Source organism: Papio anubis, chromosome 6 (genome assembly GCF_008728515.1).
Source record: "Papio anubis isolate 15944 chromosome 6, Panubis1.0, whole genome shotgun sequence".
NCBI classification, from domain to species: Eukaryota; Metazoa; Chordata; class Mammalia; order Primates; family Cercopithecidae; genus Papio; species Papio anubis.
This window is the reverse complement of record NC_044981.1, coordinates 166,292,024-166,298,050: the sequence shown is the minus strand read 5'-3', so window position 1 is coordinate 166,298,050 and position 6,027 is coordinate 166,292,024. Positions and strand designations below refer to the sequence as shown.

At 44.2% G+C, this 6,027-nt stretch overlaps 1 long non-coding RNA gene across 1 annotated transcript; it reads right to left on the bottom strand.

Annotated features, from left to right (window-relative positions):
• Window positions 1-2,736: 2,736 nt before the first annotated feature.
• On the bottom strand, window positions 2,737-5,708 carry LOC103884175. The gene has a single exon (XR_646688.4). It is a non-coding gene; the product is annotated as an uncharacterized LOC103884175 (long non-coding RNA).
• Window positions 5,709-6,027: the final 319 nt, after the last annotated feature.

Below are 6,027 nucleotides of genomic sequence, written 5' to 3'. Positions count from 1 at the left end.
AAACTGATGGAGTTTTCATCTTGGAAGCATAACTTTATATCACTCCTTGCCTCAAAACCCCTCAGTGGCTCTTGATTGCCTTGTGAGTGAATACCAACTCTTCTGCCTACTCTTAAGGTTCTAGATTGTCCATAATATAATACTCAGCTATTTTCTGAAGTTAAGTGGATTCCAGGTGCCTCATAAAGATCTCAGATCCTAGCAACACTTCTCACTGCCAATCCAACGTCTCTCTCACTGCTTCTCCAGATTGGGTGAGATACCCTCCTTTGTCCTCTCATAGTATCTTGTATTATTGCCTTTCCTCTAACATAAAACTCCTTTCCTCCTCTTCTTCCCCAATAAGCTATGTTGAGACCTGTACCAAGAAAACCTCTGCCCTGCTATCATCAGCCTCTTTCCCCACTCCACCTAGGCTGTACTTCACCATGATCCTATAAAAGAGTGGAATCACCTGACCCCACCAGACTATCGTGCTAAATATTCAGGTACATATACATAACTTTTGAACCACTTGCCCACTGTGAAGATCACTCACATAAAATAACACATAAACAATTCCATCAGTCAAATCTGAACATCCGCTCATCTGACTCCTTGCTTCTCTAAGCTTTTCAGGTGGGTTACGGAACTTTATTTTTTTTTCTTTGAGATGGAGTCTCGCTCTGTCGCCCAGGTTGGAGTGCAGTGGTGTGATCTCCGCTGGCTGCAAGCTCCGCCTCCTGGATTCACGCCATTCTCCTGCCTCAGCCTCCCGAGTAGCTGGGACTACAGGCGCCCGCCACCACGCCTGGCTAATTTTTTGTATTTTTAGTAGAGACGGGGTTTCACCATGTTAACCAGGATGGTCTCGATCTCCTGACCTCATGATCTGCCTGCCTCAGCTTCCCAAAGTGCTGGAATTGCAGGCCTGAGCCACCGCAGCCTGTGGGAACTTTCTCTGTAGGGTTCATCAGGTTCCTCTGTATTCCCAACCGCTCTTCCACATGCATTTTGAGTTCCTTTCCTTAAAAGCAATCTGACTTTTCCCTGAAGAGGAATGCCACTACAGCCCTCTCAAATGAAGGCTGTTTTTTGCCTCTCAACCCTTGATGACTTACAGCCAGGAGTTAGGGTAGGTAAGCCCTTTGACCTTAAAAAAAATTCTGTCTCCTGAAAATTTATGCTATCTGGATATATAATATTTTACCTGTTGATTTCTGCTGCCTGTAGTCCCTGGCTTATTCCTCCCCATCACTTGAAGACTTGAGCTACATCCCCACCCAACTCCTGTCATCTTTCCTTGGGACTTCAACATCCACATAGATGAGCCATCCAACAACGTAGTCTTCACTTTGCATGGTTCTAGTATGCACTGTGCAATTTTCACCGTGAGAATATTCAAGCCAAATTTCATTTACTGTGGTTTAGTTAAATAATACCAGTTCCCCAACAACGTGGTTCACATTTCAATTATGATGGCATATTAACTTTATATGAGGAATTGCATAAAGAACAAAAATCACAGCTAGCTCTTCAGTTCACAGATCACTATGTAAATAACAGACGGGCATTGTCTTAGCTTGGGCTGATATAATGAAATGCTTTAGACTGGGTTGCTTAAACAACAAATATTTTTTATTAAGGTTCTAGAGGCTGAAAGTCTGAGATCAGGGTGCCAGCGTGGTGGGTTCTTGGTGAGGGCCCTCTTCCTGGTTATGTCCTTACATGGTCTTTCCTTGGTGGGGGTGGGGGCAGGGGAGAGAGAGAGAAGGAATATGAATCTTGGGTCTCTTCTTTTTGAAAGGATATTAATCCCCATCGTGGGAACTCTACTCTCATGACCGCATCTAAATCTAATCACCTCCCAAAGTTCTCACTTCCAAATACCATCACACTGGGAATTAGGGCTTCAATTTATGAATTTGCGGGTGAGGCACAAACATTCAGTCCATAGCAGATATCACAATCCTTCTTTCAGAGTCTGTCAGTTATTGGTCACTGCACGACCGTTACTCAGTTTTTCAGTTTATAAACAGCAAAGCATGTAGTTGTATAGCTTCCTTGTTTCCCAGTGATAAACTAACATGATATTTTACAAAAATGGATCATTAAAAGGGAATTGGACAAGAAAGATGAAAGTACAGCGAATAAAAAAAAAATGCTGAAATGAAATTAGACGTGATTAGGGAATTTGAAAATGACAAAAGCAAAGCAAAGATAGGATGAGACCTCGGCCTACGCAAAACGCACCATAGACACCACGGAGAAAATGTTCAGTGAGTAGAAAAAAGAAGGTAAAGTTGCTTCAGGATCTTTTAGTTTAAATTGCACTAGAAAGAGAATGCAAATTATGGCTGATATAAAGACTTGTTCCTGCTTTTGATTGAAGACTGTAATACATTTAAATTTATTCCCAATCAGTCTGGCTAGCACTCGGGCGAAGTGTTGAAGTTGGTTGTCTTGCTGAAAGAAAATGATAATTACAAAGAGACTAAATAAACACCTTTTTCAGCCAGTAAATTCTGGTTTCATCATTTTATGAATTGATTAATGTTAAGAGAGTAAAGTGGCTGTGACAAAAGGGTGAAGAGGCCCACAGGAAGTGTTGCTGATACACTTTGTATTTAAGAATTCCTGAGAATAGTTCACAAGATTGAAAATGCAAACACAAAATGTTGGAAGCTAATCTAAACTTAGAATGCAGAATGACAATTTATGAAGACAGAAGATTAATCATATAAGAAGAGGCAAACACAGTTCACACCACTATTGGTAAGTTTTTTTGTTTTCTTTTGTTTTTTACAAAGAATAAAGACTGATTCTCCATGTTTCTCATGTTTTAAATTATGGCATACTAAATAAATTAGTTTTACAATTTAAAAAAATTCCCGATATATGTCTACCTAGCAGTAAGAGAGTTTTTGATGTTTCAACAAAAGTTCTTAAGTGTCACAGAACAATTTAATTTTTCTCTTTGATTATTAAGACCACTTTGCACAATTTCAACTTCCATGGTCATTTTTATAGTCATATTCTACTATGCCACGCTAGGACTGTCTGTATGCTACTTTCTAATTCCTTAACCAACTCACATTCAGTTGCCTTTTACTCCTCTAGACCTTGCTCTTGCCAATATTAGTATGACTTCTGAAATCTTTATTTCAAGCAAGTTATTCTCATTCAATCATTTCCTGTCCTTCCAGCTCACCACCTCTAGTACCCTGAAGACAGCCACTCTCCAATCTTACTGAAATCTCCAGTTCATTGACTTTTTTCACCACTTACAGCCCTCAAATTTCCTGCCTTGTCCAGCTTAGATTTCATGGCTCATCATTATAATAACTCCTTTACAAACACACTTCTCCATTAGGAGAGGTGACCAGTCCCTCTTTTTAAAACACTCTCTCCTTTCAGTTTACAGCACTTTACACTTAGTTTTCTTCTTTTTCCTTCTCTATCTTACTTCCACAAGTTGAGTACCTTTGGACTTCTTGGTCTTGGGCCTTATTTTCACCTATATCTGCATTATCTAAGTGGTCTTATACAGTTTCATGCTTTTTTTCCCCCTTATTACCGTATTTCCAGGGCCTAACTCTAGTAAACGGTAAGGCAGTATTTGATGAATGAATGAATAAATGGTTTTTTATATCTTCATCATTGAACATAGTTCTTAGTTAATACTTGGCTTTCCATAAAATATTTGTGGAATAATTGGACATTATTGTTATACAAATGAGGAAATGGAGGGTCAGAGAGATTAACTAATTTACCTTTGATCACATAGCTAATAAGTGGCACTGCTGGGATTCAAACCAAAGTCTTAACTCTAAATCTTTGTTCTCTCCATTACCTCATAGTACCTCCCTACATATTTCATCCTTAACTCCTAGAATCCATCTTCATTTACCTTATTCTTATGCCAAACTGGCATGATTAATGTACCTGAATATGTCTATTTTACCACCCCTCAGCCAGTTTGGGGCTTGAAACCCAATGTCTACTTCCATTGCACATCTACCTGTATCTTTCCTACCTGTCTTTAAAGCAGTTTTCAAATTCTATGTCAACCTTGAAACCTCCACTTTTTTAGTTGGTAGTAAACTCCATTTTTTTTTTTTTAGTTGCTAGTTGTTTTCCCACCTACGCTGCCTTAAAGTACAATTGTATATTCGTACCATATTGTATTAGTGTTGAAGCTGCCTATAGGCAGGGATCTAATCTATACAGTGCCTCCTTAATATTCTTCCTTGCCTTGCACATTGGAAGACTGAATCAGTATTTGTTGACTCCGGAATAAATTTGCATTTGAATTTGTCAACCTAAATAAGAGGCAGGTTTGCCAAACATGACAAATTTATTCGAGAGTGGGCATTGCAATGTAGAATATGGTGTTAAACTATAGGTGTATTCAGGGAGGTAAAGGAAGACAAGGGGTTTAAAAAGGAAAAACGAGGAGGATCACGTAAGTTGTTTTGAAACAATTATCCTTGGCTACAAAGATAAGTAACAAAGGGGATGGCCAGTCCAAGGTTGGACAGGCAGTTGCAGTGCAAATGTCCTTGAAGCATTTTTTTGTGTAGTTTTGTGGCCTTTGTGCAAGGTTGTGGTTTTGGCAGTCTTTTGTGCCAATTATTTATATCAGGCAGTTATTAGTGAGAACCTTCCCATCATGGCTTTTCCTGACTCTATCTTCTGCCAGCTTTCACAATCCAGAGACACAATCCCGGAGGGAAAGGAGTACCAAATAGCTGAAGATTTAAAAAAAAAAAAAAAACAAAAAAACCAAAAAAAACAAAACGCTAAACTCTATCCAGAGAATCTGACTGGAGGGCCCTTATCAGTGAAAAGTACTTAGTTGAAAGATGCAGTTTCTTCTGGGCAGAGTCAGACAAGGAGTGCAGCGGAAGCTTACACCTGCGCGAGTTGAGGCGGAGGCAGTAGGGCTGGTCTGGCTGCGGCGGAGAGAACGAAGCTGGATTAGGAGTGGCTTGAAGGCCAGGCGTTGTCAGTGGTGACCTCTCCGACCTGAGGCAAGTGAGCCAGGCTGGACTGGGCGTGTTAACGTCGGTGTTTGTCAGTGTGATGCGCTAGAAATAATCCCTTCATCTTTCCCAACTTTTGTTTGCTGAGTGTAGGCAACACTAATGAATGGAAAGGAGACAGGATTGTACTTTAAATCCGAGAACATTTTTTACTCTCCAGAACAAGTCATCTGGAGACGCAGGCCAGCTGTACGGCGGGCCGCCCCGGACCCAGGCTCGGCTCCTCACTTCCCGCTGTTTTCAGTGCGGTCCTAGAAGTGCCCTGATGCAGCCCGAGATCAGTAATAAATGCATCTGAAACCCACCGGCTCCCACGTTCTCGCGGGGGTACCTGCCAGGCCGGCGTCCAGGCTCCTCCCCGGCTCCCGGCCGACCGCGTTCTCGGCGGAGGCATCAACCACGCGGGAACGCAAAGCCGCGAGGGCCAAATCTCAGCGACTTCTTCCCGCCGTGCCTCCCGCACGCTCCGGCGCGGGCGTCGACAGCCCGCGGGGACAGCTTTGGATGCTCGGGGAAGCGCGGCCCTGGCAGGTGGCTCCGCGGCTCTCTCGGAGCGTCGCCAGCGAGAGGGGCGGTCCGAGAACAAAGGCGGGCGAGGAGCGACGACTGCGAGCGCACGGAGGCGGAGGCCGCGCAGTCTCCGCGCGGCTGCTCCGAGCAGGGCGACCCCCGGCAGGGAGGGGGGGGGGCGGGGACCCCCGGGAGGGGCGGGGCAGGGCAGGGCAGGGCGGGCGCCACCGGGAGAGAGGAAGGGAGCGAGGGTGACGCGTGGAGGGGCCGGGCCGGGGGCCGCGGGGAGGGCGGCTACCGGCTTTGCCAAGTGATGGCGACGAAGCAGAACCAGGAGCGGAGCCGGAGGCAGGCAGGAGTCAGGAGCGCGCAGGCTAAGAGGACCGCAGTCGGAAATTACAGCACCAGGCCGTGAAAGTCAGGCAGCAGCAGGGGCTGAAAGGCAGCCGCAGGGACTCGAAAGAACAACAGGAGCTAAAGGCAGCTGTAAGGT